This window comes from Rutidosis leptorrhynchoides, chromosome 7 (assembly GCF_046630445.1).
Source record: "Rutidosis leptorrhynchoides isolate AG116_Rl617_1_P2 chromosome 7, CSIRO_AGI_Rlap_v1, whole genome shotgun sequence".
Taxonomy (NCBI): Eukaryota; Viridiplantae; Streptophyta; class Magnoliopsida; order Asterales; family Asteraceae; genus Rutidosis; species Rutidosis leptorrhynchoides.
The window spans coordinates 170,947,296-170,970,092 of record NC_092339.1 but is presented as its reverse complement, the minus strand read 5'-3'; the positions used below and the strand labels follow the sequence as shown (position 1 = coordinate 170,970,092).

General features: G+C 30.1%; 1 non-coding gene across 1 annotated transcript; it reads left to right on the top strand.

Moving 5' to 3' along the window:
- Positions 1 to 14,586: 14,586 nt before the first annotated feature.
- Positions 14,587 to 14,693, top strand: LOC139860891 (small nucleolar RNA R71). The gene has a single exon (XR_011763516.1). It is a non-coding gene; the product is annotated as a small nucleolar RNA R71 (small nucleolar RNA).
- The last annotated feature ends 8,104 nt before the right edge of the window (positions 14,694 to 22,797 follow it).

Sequence of the window (22,797 nt, the reverse complement as noted above, 5' to 3'; positions counted from 1 at the left end):
CAATGGGAATTGTAACGATATATACGATGGATGAAGTTTGTTAACTCGCTTTGGGTACTCAGACCTTGGGTGGATTATTACATCGTAATCCGAAAGTGCCTATGGACCAGTATCAAAGACAATAGCCCTATTGCATCAGAAGTAGGAAGGCTGTGTTGTTTTGATCCGGCGACACTGAACAACCGAATGTTGAAATTTGGTATCTCAGCAGCATTACATTTATCTCTGGCCATCCGGAACAGTCTTACAAGTTCATTATGCGAATCGAGCAACAGAATAAGTCTGCGAACAATATCTTCACAGATGCGATCTGAATTCCCGACACCAAAATGGTGAGACGACCCGTCCTAATCCATAAGGATGAATACATTACATTTGGTTACATCGCGAGGTACTTGATGAAGCGACCCGTCCTAATCCATCTGGACGAACACATTACATTTGGTTACATCGCGAGGTACTTGACCTCTACATGATACATTTTACAAACATTGCATTCATTTTAAAAGACAAATCTTCATTTACATCGAAAGTTGATGGCAAGCATACCATGTCATAATATATCCAACTATAATTGACTTAATAATAATCTTGATGAACTCAACTACTCGAATGCAACGTCTTTTGAAATATGTCATGAATGACTCCAAGTAATATCTTTAAAACGAGCAAATGCACAGCGAAAGATTTCTTTTAACCTGAGAATAAACATGCTTTCAAGTGTCAACCAAAAGGTTGGTGAGTTCATTAGTTTATCATAAATAATCATTTCATAATTTTAATAGACCACAAGATTTCATATTTCTCATAAACATACGTCCCATGCATAGAGACAAAAATCATTCATATGGTGAACACCTGGTAACCGACCTTAACAAGATGCATATATAAGAATATCCCCATCATTCCGGGATCCTCCTTCGGACATGATATAAATTTTGAAGGTCTAAAGCATCCGGTACTTTGGATGGGGTTTGTTAGGCCCAATAGATCTATATTTAGGATTCGCGTCAATTAGGGTGTCTGTTCCCTAATTCTTAGATTACCAGACTTAATAAAAAGGGGCATATTCGATTTCGATCATTCAACTATATAATGTAGTTTCAATTACTTGTGTCTATTTCGTAAAACAGTTATAAAACAGCGCATGTATTCTCAGTCCCAAAAATATATATTGCAAAAGCATTTAAAAAGGGAGTAATGAAACTCATGCTTATAATTATTGTAAAACAGTTACTAAAGCATTTGCATGTATTCTCAGCCCCAAAAATGTAAAGAGTAAAAGGGGATTAATGAAACTCACCTAATGTATTTTGTAGTAAAAATACATAGAACGACATTGAACAAGAATAGGGTTGGCCTCAGATTCACGAACCTATATCATTTGTATATTCATTAATACGTATAACTGTAATCGAGCAAATATTTAAATTATTATTAGTGATAATTTCTATATTACTAACTTATATATTTTATCATATATGTTCATTTTGTATATTTTAAATAAAGTATTTATATATTTAAATCATGGTTATTATATTTATTTTTATATACGTAGTCTTTTGTTTACAGAATAATAGTGATAGTAATACTAGAGTAATATTTATAATAAAAATGATAATAATTATAATACTTAATACTATTAATTAAGATAATAAGAGTTATGATTTCATTAGTGATAAAAATAATGATATTAATACCAATAATATACTTATATTAATAGTAATGGTTTTAATATTTATAAAGTGATAATAATACTAATATTTATGAAGATAGTAATAATTTGTATTGTTTTCACAATATTAATAATAATAATAATCATGATCATAATAATGATAATAATACTAAAATGATAAAAATTAATAATAATAATAATAATAATAATGATATTAGTAATATTAATGACTATAATACTAACAAGGATAATAATCAAAATAACGATAATGCTACTTAGATTAATAAATTAATCATAAAAGTAACACTTGTAATATTTATATAAATAATAATGATAGTAATTATAATACTTATAACTATGATAATAACAATAAGTATCATAATGCTAATAATAATAATGTTAATAATAATCATATTGTAATAATCATAACCATAACAATAACATTAATAATTAATAATAATCATAACAACAACAAATATAATAATAAATATAATAATAATAATAATAATAATAATAATAATAATAATAATAATAATAATAATAATAATAATAATAATAATAATAATAATAATAATAATAATAATAATAATAGATAAATAAATAAATAAACAATTGTTATACCCTTGCTTCCTAAAAAGGAGTTGCCCACAATGGGGATCGAACCCGAGACTTCTCGAAACCCATCAAACACCTTAACCATCTGAGCCCGTCTATTTTTCTGATTAACTCTATAAATAATTTTATTTAACCAAGTTACAAAATGTTCTTCTCCTTCATTATATTGATCGATCACTAATCATCCAACCATAGCAAAAATCGACTGAATTGGGCTTGTGGCTTCATAAACTAAACATAAACGACTGGAATATGGATCACTGGATTTATTTTTAACAGAAACAAAAGATTTTATGAAGCTTTAACAGACCCGTTTGAAGAGAAAGAACTCTAACTCCAATCATGAATTCCAATTAGTTTTAGACTAAAGTTATAATATGAAATAGGTAAGAAAACGTTCCTGTAAACTTTATCCATGATCAATTAAACTCAAAACATTAACACGAATCCTAATTTTTGGATGAACACATTCGTTTGACTTTTGAAACACAACTTTAACTCAAAAATTCGATGTGAATAAGAGGAATTGGAATGTGAATTTTTGCAGAAAGATCGTTTAGGATGTTACTAACAAAATTGCATTTCAAATTTTTGAAATTCATTAATAATTCGAGATGTTTGAAAATCAAAGCAAGAACAGGGCCGTCGGCCTTTGTTCTTCATTCTTTTATTAAATTCAATTAAAAAAATTGTAAAAGGTAACTGTAATTGATATCTGATAATGTGAGTCAACTGTTATCCCTAAATACTGAATGTAATCGTTTATATCTTGATTTGGTGGTCGACATAGTTTATTCATCACGTACAAAATATTAAAAAAATTATATAAAGTTGAATGTGATTGAAAACAGATTTTGTTGGTATCTGGTGAAACTCTTACGAATTTGAATCAGTTTGGAGACAGATTTGGTAATGGATAACAGTCTGATTGATACCTCTAACTGAATTGTACGAGTTTCCCATTTTATATGATTAATTAATATTATTGATTAATAAATAATAATAATAATAATAATAATAATAATAATAATAATAATAATAATAATAATAATAATAATAATAATAATAATAAAACTAATAATAATAACAATAATAATAATAATAATAATAATAATAATAATAATAATAATAATAATAATAATAATAATAATAATAATAATAATAATAATAATAATAATAATAATAATAATAAAAATAATAATAATAATAATAATAATAATAATAATAATAATAATTGTATTAATAATAATATTAATATTATCATTAATCATAAATATGATAACAAAGATATTAATAATAGAGTGTGTTATTTTCTTATATTTATAACTAATATAATTCTAATGATTTAATAGTATTAAAAAAATTAATAATTATAAATATTCGTATTAACTTAGATTTAAAATTTTACTACTATTTATAATGATATAACAAATTAGATGTATCAATATTATACTAATGTTAATGTTAATATTATACTAGTATTACTACTGAAAATAAATATAATAATATTAATGTAACACTTATACTTTAATTCATACTTAAAAATTAATGTTACAACCTACTAATCATGTATTAGTTAATAATTATATAATACATATATATATATATATATATTTATTGAATGTTTAGTATTTATACTTTTCAATATAATAATAATTATTTATAGAAATTATAAATTTATGATAATGCCATATGTATATTTATATATATTCATATGGTAGTAATTTAGTTGCTTTATTTATTATTTTACATTTTTATTCAAATGATTAAAGTGTAGTTTATTAATTCAATCTATTGTATATACACTTACATTTATATTTGTATATGTCGACATTTATATTTATAAGTGTTTATTTACAACCAAATGTTCGTGAATCGTCGGGAATGGTCAAAGGTTAACTGAATCCATGTAAACAGTTCTAAAGTTTTGAGACTCAATATTACAGACTTTGCTTATCGTGTCAGAAACATATAAAGATTAAAGTTTAAATTTGATCAGAAATTTTCGGGTCATCACAGTACCTACCCGTTAAAGAAATTTCGTCCCGAAATTTGATATAGGTCGTCATGGATAACAATAAAAATGTTTTCATGACAAATATGAGTTGATAAATAAAGTTTTATCATTATTGAGTAATATGGATAAAACCATTTAATTACGCGAATAGTATGAGTGATGTTATCGCAAGAGGGTGAAATGAGTAAATGTATATTCGTTTTAACCGATGACATAGTTACGATTGATTCCCGGAATTCATGGATTTTAAATAAAATCTTTGTAATAAGATTTGGTTCTTCGGTGATTGAGGAAATCAGGATCTTCTTTGATTAAATGCAATAATTTGTTCCGATTGCTCTGTCGGATATACTACTATAAATCCACCCCCTTCGTTTCCTTACAACTCACACCTTCTATTCTTTCCCCCTCAATTCATACTTTAAAACATTCATCAATATGCTCCATCCCGTCCTGATCCTTGATATACTCTTAACTTTCGTATCTGTCGTTCTTCTCTTTCATGTGCCGCGAGAAGAATCTATTCACTTCTAATATTACCTTGGGGTTATAGTGTTTCTAAATCCTCCTGTGTCTTTATGTTGCTATAAACATTGATATACACGGTTTGTAATTTATGTGTTGTTATCGGACTTTATATCTTCCCTTATACCTCGAAGTCCTTGCTTCTGTTTTCTATAATCATTGTCATCCCCAGTTAATACTTCCCCCCTATTTGCTGCGATTTATACTCCAATTTCTATTTCGGAGCTTTGTGCTTTCGTTTTCTCTTCCCGTCCGCGAGTCAAGCGAATAACGGTCCAGAATTCGAAGATATGAAGTTTTGGATGATTATAATGTTCTAAGCAGGCTACCAAGCTAAAAGGGGTGATATTCGATTCGATAATCCAACCATAGAATGTAGTTTCGATTACTTGTGTCTATTTCGTAAAGCATTTATAAAAGTAGCGCATGTATTCTCAGTCCCAAAAATATATATTGCAAAAGCATTTAAAAAGGGAGTAATGAAAATCACAATCCAATATTTTGTAGTAAAAATATTCATACGACGAAACTGAACAATGCAGGGTTGATCTCAGATTCACGAACCTATATCAATTATATATATTAACATATTGTAATCGAACAAATTTATATACTATTATTATTAATGATATATTTGTTATTTTAATGAGTTATATGTTTTTACTATATTTTTATAAAAAAATTATTTTTTGCTAAAATTATAATTATAGTAATACTACAATAATGCTAACAATAATAATGTTAATAATGATAAAAAATGATAAATTTAATAATAATATTACTAAAAATAATAATTTTTCTAATAATAATAATAATAATAATAATAATAATAATAATAATAATAATAATAATAATAATAATAATAATAATAATAATAATAATAATAATAATAATAATAATAATAATAATAATAATAAGAGTATTAGTAATAACTACCTCAAAGGAGTAGCCCTTAAAAAAATGGCCAAGTTCAGGTTTGAACCCGCGATGTCCCGCTAACCCGATAACTCCCTTAACCATTCGTCCGTTTCTGTTTTTCTATTAAATACCATCATCGACATCATAATCATTATCATACCATCTTCATTTTATCATGCATCATCAATATTCATATCGACATGTTACTCATCATCATCATCATGTATTATTACCATCATCATCATCATATTACCGTAACCCTAATCATCATCTAATCATGATCACTATCATTATCAATATCCTAATACCGTAACCATCATCTTTTCTTTATCATAATCATTATCATGATATCGTTCTCGCATCATAATCCTAACCTAATCACTAATCTAATCGTCATAATATTATTACCAATTTAATTGAAATAACTGTGTGATAGGTTCGGCCCAATAGAAGAAAAAATTGAAACACAGCCCAATACCAATTTCCTAAGCCCAAGTATTCACAAATCCCATAACATAGTTCGATCCAAGAATCACTTTTGTGGGTTTAGTTTGGTAATAAATTCAAATGGCAGTTGGAAGTAGAAGCAACAATAATACGTGATTGCAATCAAGTATACTAGGATCGTATCATCATCATACCATTGGTTAATCATAATCGTCATTATCATCCTAACATCATCATCATCATGAAATCATTAACTATCATCATTATCATACTCGTGGAGCATCACTATCATCATTAACATTATGTCATCACCATCAAATACCCTAATCGATATCATTTTAAAGAAAACAGAAAATAGAGACTTGCTGTAGCAGCAACATGGTTTCGGTATTGTTGAAGGAATTTTGATGGCCCAATTAGAACAACTATCTCATAGCCCAATCTTTTAGAACAAAATCACGGCCCAATCTTTTTTAAAAAAATGCATGCACTATATAAAGATTTGGTTTATTAAGGAATTGTAACAGAATCAATCAAGCTGTGGTAGTCTCAATCGATCACATTAACTACAGTAACGATTCAAAAGTTGCTTTGTTGAGGCCGTCCATTCGAAAAGAAGAAAGAGAGAAAATAGAAAAAGTTAAAGTAAAAGCAAGTTTTGATGTGTATGTGTAGGGGTTTAATATATATATGTAATTGTACATATATGCGGTTTGGTTCAAATAAACAGAAAGAAATAGTAGCAGTGACAATGAATCGTAACATCATCATCATTTACTGTATCATCTTCTTTATTCACATTAGGATAGTAGCAGCAGGATTTAGTTTTTGTGGGTTTCATTTTAGATGGGAAACAAAGTGGTATTACAGTGATCGAGCTGTAGTTCCTTGGTGGTTTGAAAATGGTTTGTCGATTGCACAGGAAGCAAAATAGATTCAAAGTAGCAACAAGATAAAAGCAGCTGTAGTGGTTTGGTTATGTTCATGGTGGTGTTAAAGTGGTGACCAAAGAGGTGGTTGTCGAACACTTAAACATGAGCGAGAGAGAGAGAGTGAAGAAGAGAGAGAAGGGTGGTGATCGACGTTGGCGGTGATGGGTGTTCAGTGGTTGCGGATAGAGGTGGACGAGGGTGATTTCAAATGGTGTCAGTTGACGATGATAATGTGATGAAAGTGGTGGTGGGATTGTTCAAGAAGGTGATCGACGGTGGTTTACATCAAAGAAGATGGTGTTTGTTTGAATTGTGATTTAAACACAAAGATCGAGCAGGTGATGGGAGGTGGTCCATGGTGGTGATCAAGTGCTCCGGTGGTGTGGGTGTTGGAAGGCCGAGGGTGGTGGCCGGTTAGAGTGGAGGAAGCGGAAGACATGGTTGATTACTCTATGTATCCATATAACTAAATATAAGTAACTAACTAACTATATATATATATATATATATATATACATACATACATATATATATATATACGTACATATATATATATATATATGTATATATATATATATATATATGTATATATATATATATATATATATATATATATATATATATATATATATATATATATAATATTAATGATTGATTAGGATAAAGTCTTGATTGAAACAGTTACTTGCTCGTTTAAATTTTAAAAGCCTTCATCAAGTTGTCTTATGTATATAATAAAAGATTGGCTAGTGGATTGAAAAGAATGGATTGAAAAGAAAGATGCCTCCAATTTCAATTTGCGTACAGTACATGTCTGTTTTCATTTCACGGATCTTTTGAGATTGGAATATATATAATAATATAAATAATATATTAATAATAATAAATGTGTGATTAGTTAGCCGTCATCTTTTACGGACTGGATTTCGTACTCCGTTATTACTCAGTGGCGAATAAAAGTCTTCAGAAAAATCTCAAAATTTTAGATTAATTATATTTATTTATTTTGATCATTATGGTATAAAATTCGATCCTTAATTTATTAAATAAAAATTACATCAACTGTCCCTCTCATTTATGGGTGAAATATAAAAAGTTCTAAAATTTAATAAACATCTCCTAATACATTTTTATTAAGTCTAGAATTTATAGAACTAATTTTCGGATCACCGTTTATTTTAAAATTGATGTTAAAGCAGAGGGGTACAAAATAGTTATTATTTTTACTGCGAAATACTATTAAATACGATACAATTTTACACAAGTTATTTATTTATTTATAGAGTGGATATACCTAAACCTTGCTACAACACTTATAGGCAGTGTACCTAATCGTAAAGTAGTGTAGTTTTTAGTAAGTCCGGTTCGTTTCGCAGGGAGCTAACCAAGTTTAACGCTATATTTTTTTACAACTATATTTATATAAAATATATATAATTATATATAGTAATATTATTATAAAAGGGGGTTTTTACCGTTTAATGACCGGTTTGTCGATTTTATATTTTAAGCGTAAAGATAAATGACGATAATATAAATGATAGAATTTAAATTGCGATAAAGTAAATTGCAGTAATTAAAATGACAGCAAATAAAGGTACGATGAAATATGAAATAAAAGTATTATGCTTATTTAAACTTCCGTAATCATGATGTTTGACATTTTGATTTTAATTTATTTATCTGGGTTAATTGTCCTTTGTCCAAGATTTATTTGATACCTATCTGGTTTTTTCCATAATAGTCCATCGGTCATAATTATAAAATGCTCGTCAAATTAACCTTATTCCCGAAGTCGAATATTCCAACTAATTAGGGATTTGAACTATAACAAGGTTTTAATACTTTGTTTAATAATTACACCAGGTTATCGACTGCGTGTAATCCAAGGTTTTATTACTTTGTTAACAATTACACCAATTATACTTGTATGTAATCCACCCCTGTTTTAATGAGATATGAATATTAATTTACCCACTTGATCAGAATGAATAATCAATTACCCAACCCGAATAATTAATTAAATGATCGTAAAAGATGTCGTATAAACGTCACTAAATAGAACACACATAATCATTTTAATAATTATTAGATTAACTAATTTGAAGATAGGTTCGACAGATTCTAATGAGTTTTCATTCGATTAGACAATACCCCCTATCTATTAATAGTCAATAATCCAATGTCCACAAGTGTCGGTCTTTTGTCCAAACCTTAATTGTGGTACAAAATCCAATAACCCCATCTTAATATTTTAGTCCAACATCACGATTACTTCGGCTCAAATAAGCATAATAATAACTTAGTTACGATACATTAATTTAAAAAAGAAGAACATAGCTTACAGTGATTATTTATTGTGTAGCGTTACCCGGACAGAGTTCCGACTTTAAAAACTTACAATATTCGCTAACATAACCTTATTATTATTAAACTTTAATATTAAAATTATAATTAAAATATAAATATAAATATATATTTAAGAGAGTGAGAGATAGATTGAATTCTGTACCTTTAAAACGTCGAGCAAACTGCCTTTTTATAATACTTGGCCTGCTACAGTAACTCATGTGAGTGCATGAGTTTTGTGCCTTGTGGCCATGTGATCGTATGGCCCTCTGATCCAGCTCACATAACTTTGTTTTCTAGTTTGCCGACGGTTTTTAATATATAATATAATGTATATATAATTTTAAGAATTATTTATATATTATATTATATTTATGTGCATAGTTGACTTGTAATTTTAGCTCCGTTGCATCGTGCATTGAGAGTTGACTCTGGTCCCGGTTCCGGATTTTCGAACGTCCTTTCGTACGCGGAGATATCTTGTACTTTGCGTTTCGCAGCTTGTACTCTTGTAATTTTTAGAGTTTCTCATCAATAATTCTAACCACTTAGATTGTACTTTGTACTTTTTAGCTTTTTGATCATTTGCGTCTTCAAATCGTCGTTTCTTCTTTAGTCTTCGCACTTATTTATGTAAACGAATATTACATAAAAATAGAACAATTACAACTAAAAGCTTTACATATTGGAAGGATATTGTGCCTAAATATATGTTCATTTGGAGCACTATCAAAAATCATATAAGTTTGAATTAAACTTCTCTAAATAATAATCGAAACGTCCAATGAGTATTACAATCATTAAATAATTATATTTAATATACTCTATACATATATTTATATTTATTTTTATATGTATACACATTTATTAACAAATAATGGTTCGTGAATCATCGAGACTGGTCAAAGGTTAATTGAATATATTAAACAGTTCAAAATTTTTAAGATTTCAACATTACAAACTTTGCTTATCGTGTCGGAAACATATAAAGATTAAGTTTAAATTTGATCGAAAATTTCCGGATCGTCACAGTACCTACCCGTTAAAGAAATTTCGTCCCGAAATTTGATCGAGGTCGTCATAGCTAACAATAAAAATGTTTTCATGACGCATATGAGTTGATAAATAGAGTTTTATCATCATCGAGTAATATAGACAAAATAATTTAATTTTGTGAAGAGTACGAGTGAAGCTATCACAAAAGATAGAGGTTTAACTTTTGACGTAATCACGATTGATTTTCGGATTTCAAGGAATTTAAAGATAATCTTCGAAATCTATACGAGATTTGATTCTTCGGTAAAAGTGTAAATTAGGATCCTCTTTAATTAAATGCGGTAATCTATCTTGATTGCTCTGTCTGATATTTCTCTATAAATCTACTCTCTTCATTTTCTTATTTTCACAGCTCATACTTTCTATTCTTTCTTTCTTAATTTATACTTTTGTTTTCCCTTCTCGACTTTAAGTAGCAAGTAATGATCCAGAATTCGTAGATATGAACGCATTGAAAATAGGTTTTCAGAAAATAAATCGGTTTTAATTTAATCAAAATATTTTTTCGTTCAAGCTCGAGTTTAGATATCATCGAATTCCATGAGTTTGTAATTCTCAATCTTTAAAGTCAATCTCAAGGATTGAGTAATATCAGGCTTAAAAGCTGATTTTTAATCTTTAAGGAGATTATCCTTTCTGGGGGTCTGATTCATTAGTCTTATCAAGCTAATTTGCACGGTGCCCTCCCCATTTTACGAGACAGATCCTCTCATGGTTAGGATAAGTCTGACCACTTGGCGACCCTATTTGATGCTGAGGTCCGTGGATTTCCTGCGGATTTTAGAGATGACTTTTCTAGATTTTTCGTCAATCTACAGCTGGTCTGGACGACAACTTCCTGACCAAAATCAAGAAGCGCGTGTATTTTTCGGAAGACTTTACTTTCTTTTAATGATGGAATTGATTCATCGTGTAGATTCATCCATTCTTTCAAAGGTATTACAATAAATCGGGTAAAACTAATTAGTTTAGTCCAAAGCCAAAGTACCTGCATTAATCTGTACCAAATATGTGATATGTGTTTTTAAAGAACTTGGTAAATTCTTTCCACACTTAGCTTTTATTCATTCTTTTCTTTGCCTTTTTATTCTCCTCTATTCCATTTTAAATGAATTCTAACATTTTGGGTTGTTTCTCCATTTATGTTCTCCCCGAGGTAACAATAATTTCGGTATTAACACCCTAGTTTTAACGTTCATAAATATGTGTAAACATGATTTTGAATTCATTTAGCTGAAATTTTTTCAAATTTTCACAAAATTTGGCAATTAAACTAAGTGTAAACCCGAGAGATTCTATAACCCTTCCCCACACTTGAGATCATACAATGCCCTCATTTGCATAAAATCGGACTATAATAATAAATTCATGAGGGTGATTAGTGCAGAAAAGTGATTAAAAATACCGAGTTTGCAAACATATTGTTTTATATCACTTTTGATATTTTACGTCTTGTCGTTAAAATTAGTAGCTTTTGCTGAACATTAATGTCAGTCTTTGAAAATGCGCTGTTTTACCATATTTTGTACATAAGATAAACTACAAACATATATATAATATATATATTTATTTATTTATTTTTTATAAAACCTTTATTTAATAAATCAATTTAAATGAATAATTTTTTTAAAACTTTGTTTCCTTTTACTTTAGGTAGTTTCGGTATGTTTACCTAGTCCGTCCCTCGACAAAATTTAAAATTTGTCGTTTTTAAAGCGATTGTTTTAAAAGCAAAGATTTTTGGGTTTTTTAATTTTTTTGGTATACTTTAGATCAATAAAATTAAAAATAATGATAACAAAATTTTTCGCCCCGCCCAAGGGTAAAGCAATTTCGGTTCCATGACCTATTCTTCAACTTACGATGAATTTTAGAAATCTTTTTTTTAAACTTAATGAAATAAAGTAAATTTTGTTTTTAAATTTACACAAAACTTAAATTTAAAAATGCATATTAATTTCATATAAAACCTACAAAACAAAAATTCAGAATGGGGAGAGAAAACTAGTTCTTTAGTGTCTGCTAGTGGAAAAAACCAATCGGATTCCATTCTCAAAAATACGCGAGAACAGAACAACTAACTCTAGATAGCATTTTATTTTTAGAACATTTGAATCTCCCCACACTTAGGTAGCTGTGGTGTCGAAATTGTGATTAACTTCATTGTCAATTTCTTTTGGACCATAATCAACTTGCATATCTGTGACTTTTGCTTTAAGCCATTGGTCAGATTCCTGTGTAATATCCACAAATTCAACTAGTTTCGCCTTTTCTTTAGGCGATAGATTAGATACTAACCGGTTACACAACTTAAAGTTCCCCTTGGTTCTAGCATCGCGAATTCGTTTAATAAGTTTCTTCATTGATCTATTAATAACAGGGTCATCAATAATGGGGTTCTTTGTTATCAAGTCATCATTTGGTGTTACTTCATCTTCCCCACACTTAGGCATTTTATTATTGTTAAGCACTATCGTTGGAGTTGGTAAAACAACATGGTTCTTACCAATCATTTTTGTTGGTTCAACGGTTTTGGTTGGTGGAGATTTAGACTTTCGACTCACAAAGGTGATCGATTTTTCATAATCACTAAGTGTCATTCTACCCTCTCTTACATCAAATAACGCCTCGGTGGATGCTAAGAATGGTCGACCTAAAATTAGAGGAATGTTGGGTCCTCTTCTATGTCAATGACAATAAATTCGACTAGAAAGGTTAAATTACCTACTTGAATGGGTAGGTTGTCAGCAATTCCAACTGGGTGCCTAATGGTTTGATCAAAGAGTCGAACACTCATTTTCGTTAGACTTAACTCACCTACACCTAATCTATTATATAATGAAAGAGGCATAACACTCACACTTGCACCTAAATCTGCTAGTGCATCATACATGACACAATCACTAAGTAGACAAGGAACAATAAATTCACCCGGATCACCCATCCCGGATGGAGGTTTTGGTGGAACTGTCTTCACCGGGTTTATCTTTATGGCTTTTGTTTCTTGTACTTTCTTATTCTTCTTTTTCTTTACAGAGGTATCACAAACTTTATTACCTATTACTTGCTCATACTCAACTCCTTTTCTTGGAAACGGGATGGGTGGTCTCTATGGTGCCACCACTGGCTTTACATATTCGGGTAGTGGTGGTGGCATTGTAACTTCTTCATTGTTACTCACATCTAAAACCTTCCCATCTTCTGGAGCAGGTTTTTCAGAATTTGTTGATACCATATTAACATTCTCTTTCCGAGGATTTACTTCAGTATCACTTGGTAGCTTTCCTTGTTCCCTCTCACTTATCATGCAAGCAAGAGTACCTACGTGTTTTTCTAGATTCAAAATGGAAACTTGTTGAGTTCTTAATGACTGATCAAACCTCTCTTTTGTTTAGGTTTGAGATGTTATAAATTGTGTTTGAGATTCCATTAGCTTTGCCATCATTTCTTCCAGATTTGGCTTTTTCTCTTCGATTTGTTGTGGTGGTTTATATAAGCTAGGTTTTTGTTGATTGAAAGTGTTGTTTTGAGTTGGTTGGTTATTTGGACCTTGTTAGTTGTACGAGTTATTGTTAGGTCCATTTGGATTGTAAAGAATGTTTTGATTTCGATTAAAGTTTAGCCTTGGCGGTTGATAATTATTTTGATAATTATTTCCCGGTTTTTGGTTCATGTAGGAAACATTCTCTCGTTGTTCCATCGTTTGCTCAATGTGACAATCTTTCGTTAAGTGTGGTCCACTGCATTGCTCACAACTGATTCGTATTGCGTGAATATCTTTAGTCATCTTTTCCATTCGTCTCTCGAAAGCATCTATTTTTGCGGAAATGGAATAAAAGTCATGGCTAGAATTGGCTCTAGCCGCTTTAGATGATCAAAAAATATCTTTTTCTTGATGCCACTCATGTGAGTGGGATTCTGTGTTATCAATGATTTTGTGAGCTTCGGTTGCGATTTTCTTCATAATGGAACCACCAGCTGTTATGTCGATGTCTTTTCGTGTAGCAATGTCGCATCCTTGGTAGAATATTTGTACTATTTGATAAGTGTCTAAACCCTGCTGAGGACATCCTCTCAACAACTTTCTGAATCTTGTCCACGCTTCATATAGAGTTTCATTTGGCTTTTGCGTGAACGTAACAATTTCTCCTTGAAGTCTCACAGCTTTAGACGCCGGAAAGAATTGTTTAAGAAATTTTTCAACTAAGACATCCCATGTATCAATCGCCCCTTCCGGTAACGATTCTAACCAATCTTTGGCTTCTCCCTTTAATGTCCAGGGAAATAAAATAAGATAGATCTGTTCATCCTCAACTTCTCTGATTTTGAATAAAGTACAGATCCTATTAAAGGTTCGAAGATGTTCGTTTGGATCTTCTTTTGGCGTACCACTATATTGGCATTGATTAGTTACCATGTGTAGGATTTGTCATTTGATTTTATAATCTGGCACATTAATGTCTGGCTTAATAATAGCGTGTCCTTGGCCAGTGCGTTTAGCTCTCATTCAGTCTTTCATACTTAGAGGTTCCAGATTTTCCATGATTGAATTTGTTGAATCTAAATCACTAAAGGATTCTGATTTAATGGTTTCTTCCTCGACAATCTCTGGATGAGTAATTTGTGGTTCAGGAGGAATGATTAGTGGTTCAGGATCTCTGAATTGTCCCTAAATATCCTCCGGGTTCTCAATTGTGAGGTCGGGTTCAAAGAATGGATTATCAGAAATTTGAATTGGAGTACTTGGTCAACTGGATGACGATTCTAAAGAAAAATCAACGGCGACAATGTTGGCTACATGTCTTGATCGAGTTACAGGTGGTGAACGTATGAAAGGTGGTGAACGTTTTGCTCGGTGCATTCACTGAATATCCTATTAGTTATAAAGATAAAAATTATATAAGTTATCAATTTAATAGACTTTTCTGATTTTGCCCACATTTCGAATAGCCAATAGATGCATAAGGTAGCCAGGACCCTTTAAATCGGAAGCCCACAACTCGCCACTAACAAATCCAACTATTACTACGAACCAGAAAATTTTAGATGTCTATCAATTTAACCGCTTAAAATAATTTTTCGTTTTGAATTTTTAGAGAATAAATAGAAAATTCTATGTCCTAAAAACTAGAGCGTCGAGAAATAAGAAAGAAAAAGAGAGCGTCAGAAAACGTCGAAAAATAAAAGGTCAAAAAATTAAGCGTCGAAAAATAATAAAATGCAGCGTCGAAACTTAATATTCTAAAAACTAAAATTTAAAACTTACTTCTAAAGGTATTAAAGCTTAAAAGGAATTCTATATCCAAAACGGTAATATCTTAAAAAGTACTAAAATCTTAAAACGGCGTCGCAAAATTCTAAAGCGTCTAAGTCTTAGTCTAAAGAAAAAGCACTTAAGGGATTTTACGGCGAAGCCTAAAAATTTAGAAATAAAAATAACTACGGCAAAAACTAGGTTTTAAAACTAATTACGAATGAAAAATATACAATTTACGACTTAAACGATAAAAATATACAATTTATAAAAAGAAACAAAAAATGATAAAATTGCTTATTTTTATTAAAATATTATTTTTATATTATTATTTTATAAAAGTATTAATTTTAAATTAATAATACTAATTAAAACTTATAATTAATTAATTAAAACTAAACTAATTATATTAAATTAAAACCCTAAATGATTTAATTATTAATAATAATATTAACCTAATTCTGTATTAATTGCGTACTAGGATTGGCCTATCAGTCTATGTCATGCGAATGCATGAGATTATGCATACGGACTCATGCGATCGCATGGCCCAGCAGATCAGGTAAGTCTTGGGCTGCTACAGTGTTGTGGCCCGATTTCTAATTTATTTATATTTTTTTCTGAGATTAATATTTATAGAAAATAATATGTAATTTAAATAAAACTTATATTTAAAAAAAAATTACTTTAGTTTTTATAACTTTTAACAAAAGAAATAAAAAAATGTAAATTTTTTAATTTAAACACTTAAAAATATAGATATATATTTTTTCTTTTTTTTATGCTTTTATATATATTTTTTTAAAACTTATATATTTTTCAAAAATACCTTAAAAACTAATTTTAAATTTTTGTTTTTTTGTTTTTAGAATATAGCGTTTCGCTTACGCTTCCACGACAGCGACGCCAAAAACTTGATGTTAAAGCAGAAGGGTACGAAATAGTTATTATTTTTACTGCGAAATACTATTAAATACGATACAATTTTACACAAGTTATTTATTTATTTATAGAGTGGATATACCTAAACCTTGCTACAACACTTATAGGCAGTGTACCTAATCGTAAAGTAGTGTAGTTTTTAGTAAGTCCGGTTCGTTCCGCAGGGAGCTAGCCAAGTTTAACGCTATATTTTTTTTACAACTATATTTATATAAAATATATATAATTATATATAGTAATATTATTATAAAAGGGGGTTTTTACCGTTTAATGAGCGGTTTTTCGATTTTATATTTTAAGCGTAAAGATAAATGACGATAATATAAATGACAGAATTTAAATTGCGATAAAGTAAATTGCAGTAATTAAAATGACAGTAAATAAAGGTACGATGAAATATGAAATAAAAGTATTATGCTTATTTAAACTTCTGTAATCATGATGTTTGACGTTTTGATTTTAATTTATTTATCTGGGTTAATTGTCTTTTGTCCTGGATTTATTTGATACCTATCTGATTTTTGTCCATAATAGTCCATCGGTCATAATTATAAAATGCTCGTCAAATTAACCTTATTCCCGAAGTCGAATATTCCAACTAATTAGGGATTCGAACTGTAACAAGGTTTTAATACTTTGTTTAATAATTACACCAGGTTATCGACTGCGTGTAATCTAAGGTTTTATTACTTTGTTACCAATTACACCAATTATACTTGTATGTAATCCACCCCTGTTTTAATGAGATATGAATATTAATTTACCCACTTGATCAGAATGAATAATCAATTACCCAACCCGAATAATTAATTAAATGATCGTAAACGATGTCGTATAAACGTCACTAAATAGAACACACATAATCATTTTAATAATTATTAGATTAACTAATTTGAAGATAGGTTCGATAGATTCTAATAAGTTGTCATTCGATTAGACAATACCCCCTATCTGTTAATAGTCAATAATCCAATGTCCACAAATGTCGGTCTTTTGTCCAAACCTTAATTATGGTACAAAATCCAATAACCCCATCTTAATATTTTAGTCCAACATCACGATTACTTCGGCTCAAATAAGCATAATAATTACTTAGTTATGATACATTAATTTAAAAAGGAAGAACATAGCTTACAGTGATTATTTATTGCGTATTAATTTAAAAAGGAAGAACATAGCCTACATTGATTATTTATTGCGTAGCGTTACCCGGACAGAGTTCCGACTTTAAAAACTTACAATATTCGCTAACATAACCTTATTATTATTAAACTTTAATATTAAAATTATAATTAAAATATAAATATAAATATATATTTAAGAGAGTGAGAGATAGATTGAATTCTGTCCCTTTAAAACGTCGAGCAAACTGCCTTTTTATAATACTTGGTCTGCTACAGTAACTCATGCGAGTGCATGAGTTTTGTGCCTTCTAGACATGCAATCGCATGGCCCTCTGATCCAGCTCACATAACTTTATTTTCTAGTTTGCCGACGGTTTTTAATATATAATATAATATATATATATAATTTTAAGAATTATTTATATATTATATTATATTATATTTATGTGCATAGTTGACTTGTAATTTTAGCTCCGTTGCTGAAATGTCCTGTTCTTATTGATTAAAAACGTTCCATATTAATTGATTTCATTGCGAGGTTTTGACCTCTATATGAGACGTTTTTCAATGACTGCATACATTTTAAAACAAACCATAACCTTTATTTCATCAATAAAGGTTTAAAAAGCTTTACGTAGATTATCAAATAATGATAATCTAAAATATCCTGTTTACACACGATCATTACATAATGGTTTACAATACAAATATGTTACAACCAAATAAGTTTCTTGAATGCAGTTTTTACACAATATCATACAAGCATGGACTCCAAATCTCGTCCTTATTTAAGTATGCGACAGCGGAAGCTCTTAATAATCACCTGAGAATAAACATGCTTAAAACGTCAAAAAAAATGTTGGTGAGTTATAGGTTTAACCTATATATATCAAATCGTAACAATAGACCACAAGATTTCATATTTCAATACACATCCCATACATAGAGATAAAAATCATTCATATGGTGAACACCTTGTAACCGACATTAACAAGATGCATATATAATAATATCCCCATCATTCCGGGACACCCTTCGGATATGATATAAATTTCGAAGTACTAAAGCATCCGGTACTTTGGATGGGGTTTGTTAGGCTCAATAGATCTATCTTTAGGATTCGCGTCAATTAGGGTGTCTGTTCCCTAATTCTTAGATTACCAGACTTAATAAAAAGGGGCATATTCGATTTCGATAATTCAACCATAGAATGTAGTTTCACATACTTGTGTCTATTTTGTAAATCATTTATAAAACCTGCATGTATTCTCATCCCAAAAATATTAGATTTTAAAAGTGGGACTATAACTCACTTTCACAGATTTTTACTTCGTCGGGAAGTAAGACTTGGCCACTGGTTGATTCACGAACCTATAACAATATATACATATATATCAAAGTATGTTCAAAATATATTTACAACACTTTTAATATATTTTGATGTTTTAAGTTTATTAAGTCAGCTGTCCTCGTTAGTAACCTACAACTAGTTGTCCACAGTTAGATATACAGAAATAAATCGATAAATATTATATTGAATCAATCCACGACCCAGTGTATACGTATCTCAGTATTGATCACAACTCAAACTATACATATTTTGGAATCAACCTCAACCCTGTATAGCTAACTCCAACATTCACATATAGAGTGTCTATGGTTGTTCCGAAATATATATAGATGTGTCGACATGATAGGTCGAAACATTGTATACGTGTCTATGGTATCTCAAGATTACATAATATACAATACAAGTTGATTAAGTTATGGTTCGAATAGATTTGTTACCAATTTTCACGTAGCTAAAATGAGAAAAATTATCCAATCTTGTTTTACCCATAACTTCTTCATTTTAAATCCGTTTTGAGTGAATCAAATTGCTATGGTTTCATATTGAACTTTATTTTATAAATCTAAACAGAAAAAGTATAGGTTTATAGTCAGAAAAATAAGTTACAATTCGTTTTTGTAAAGGTAGTCATTTCAGTCGAAAGAACGACGTCTAGATGACCATTTTAGAAAACATACTTCCACTTTGAGTTTAACCATAATTTTTGGATATAGTTTCATGTTCATAATAAAAATCATTTTCTCAGAATAACAACTTTTAAATCAAAGTTTATCATAGTTTTTAATTAACTAACCCAAAACAGCCCGCGGTGTTACTACGACGGCGTAAATCCGGTTTTACGGTGTTTTTCGTGTTTCTAGGTTTTAAATCATTAAGTTAGCATATCATATAGATATAGAACATGTGTTTAGTTAATTTTAAAAGTCAAGTTAGAAGGATTAACTTTTGTTTGCGAACAAGTTTAGAATTAACTAAACTATGTTCTAGTGATTTCGAGTTTAAACCTTCGAATAAGATAGTTTTATATATATGAATCGAATGATGTTATGAACATCATTACTACCTCAAGTTTAGTAGGTAAATATACTAGAAGTGACAAGAAATGATCTAGCTTCAAAGGATCTTGGATGGCTTGAAAGTTCTTGAAGTAGGATCATGACACAAAAACAAGTTCAAGTAAGATTTTTACTCGAATTAAGATAGTTTATAGTTATAGAAATTGAATCAAAGTTTGAATATGAATATTACCTTGAATAAGAAAGATAACCTACTATATATAACAAAGGTTTCTTGATCTTAGATGATTACTTGGAATGGATTAGAAAGCTTGGAAGTAAATTAGTAAACTTGAAGGGATTTTTGAAGTGTTCTTGAAGTGTTCTTCCTATGATGATTATAGCTTGATTCTTGAAGTGATTTTTGATGAATATGATGATTAACTACTGGAAAAATACGTTCATAATAGTGTGTGTGTGTGTTGAGAGAGAATTAGAAAGAGAATTGGAAGTGAAATGAAGTGAATGATGAGTGGTAATTGGTGAGTGGGGTTAAAAGGAGTTCTAGTTAGTTGAATAGCTCATGGTAGAAGTTAAAATTGATTAGTTATACATGACATAATCAAGAGTGGAATCTCATGCTAGTTCCTATTGGTATATACCCATAGTAAGTACGTTTTGAAGCTGTGTATAATACGGGTAAGAATACGACTAGAATTCTTGATGAAAGAAAAGAATGGGAAAGTAACTGTAACCATTTTCGTTAAGTATGAGTGTTTTGATATATGTCTTGAAGTCTTCCAAAAGTATTTTAATACATCTAAATACACTACATGTATATACATTTTAACTGAGTCGTTAAGTCATCGTTAGTCGTTACATGTAAGTGTTGTTTTGAAACCTTTAAGTTAACGATCTCAATTAATGTTGTTAACCCATTGTTTATTATATCTAATGAGATGTTAAATTATTATATTATCATGATATTATGATATATTAATATATCTTAATATGATATATATACATTTAAATGTCGTTACAACGATAATCGTTACATATATGTCTCGTTTCGAAATCCTTAAGTTAGTAGTCTTGTTTATATGTATATAACTCATTGTTAATATACTTATGGAGATACTTACTTATCATAATCTCATGTTAACCATATGTATATCCATATATATATCGTCATATCATTTTTACAAGTTTTAACGTTCGTGAATCGCCGGTCAACTTGGGTGGTCAATTGTCTATATGAAACATATTTCAATTAATCAAGTCTTAACAAGTTTGATTGCTTAACATGTTGGAAACATTTAATCATGTAAATATCAATCTCAATTAATATATATAAACATGGAAAAGTTCGGGTCACTACAGTACCTACCCGTTAAATAAATTTCGTCCCGAAATTTTAAGCTGTTGAAGGTGTTGACGAATCTTCTGGAAATAGATGCGGGTATTTCTTCTTCATCTGATCTTCACGCTCCCAGGTGAACTCGGGTCCTCTACGAGCATTCCATCGAACCTTAACAATTGGTATCTTGTTTTGCTTAAGTCTTTTAACCTCACGATCCATTATTTCGACGGGTTCTTCGATGAATTGAAGTTTTTCGTTGATTTGGATTTCATCTAACGGAATAGTGAGATCTTCTTTAGCAAAACATTTATTCAAATTTGAGACGTGGAAAGTGTTATGTACAGCCGCGAGTTGTTGAGGTAACTCAAGTCGGTAAGCTACTGGTCCGACACGATCAATAATCTTGAATGGTCCAATATACCTTGGATTTAATTTCCCTCGTTTACCAAATCGAACAACGCCTTTCCAAGGTGCAACTTTAAGCATGACCATCTCTCCAATTTCAAATTCTATATATTTTCTTTTAATGTCAGCGTAGCTCTTTTGTCGACTTTGGGCGGTTTTCAACCGTTGTTGAATTTGGATGATCTTCTCGGTAGTTTCTTGTATAATCTCCGGACCCGTAATCTGTCTATCCCCCACTTCACTCCAACAAATCGGAGACCTGCACTTTCTACCATAAAGTGCTTCAAACGGCGCCATCTCAATGCTTGAATGGTAGCTGTTGTTGTAGGAAAATTCTGCTAACGGTAGATGTCGATCCCAACTGTTTCCGAAATCAATAACACATGCTCGTAGCATGTCTTCAAGCGTTTTTATCGTCCTTTCACTCTGCCCATCAGTTTGTGGATGATAGGCAGTACTCATGTCTAGACGAGTTCCTAATGCTTGCTGTAATGTCTGCCAGAATCTTGAAATAAATCTACCATCCCTATCAGAGATAATAGAGATTGGTATTCCATGTCTGGAGACGACTTCCTTCAAATACAGTCGTGCTAACTTCTCCATCTTGTCATCTTCTCTTATTGGTAGGAAGTGTGCTGATTTGGTGAGATGATCAACTATTACCCAAATAGTATCAAAACCACTTGCAGTCCTTGGCAATTTAGTGATGAAATCCATGGTAATGTTTTCCCATTTCCATTCCGGGATTTCAGGTTGTTGAAGTAGACCTGATGGTTTCTGATGCTCAGCTTTGACCTTAGAACACGTCAAACATTCTCCTACGTATTTAGCA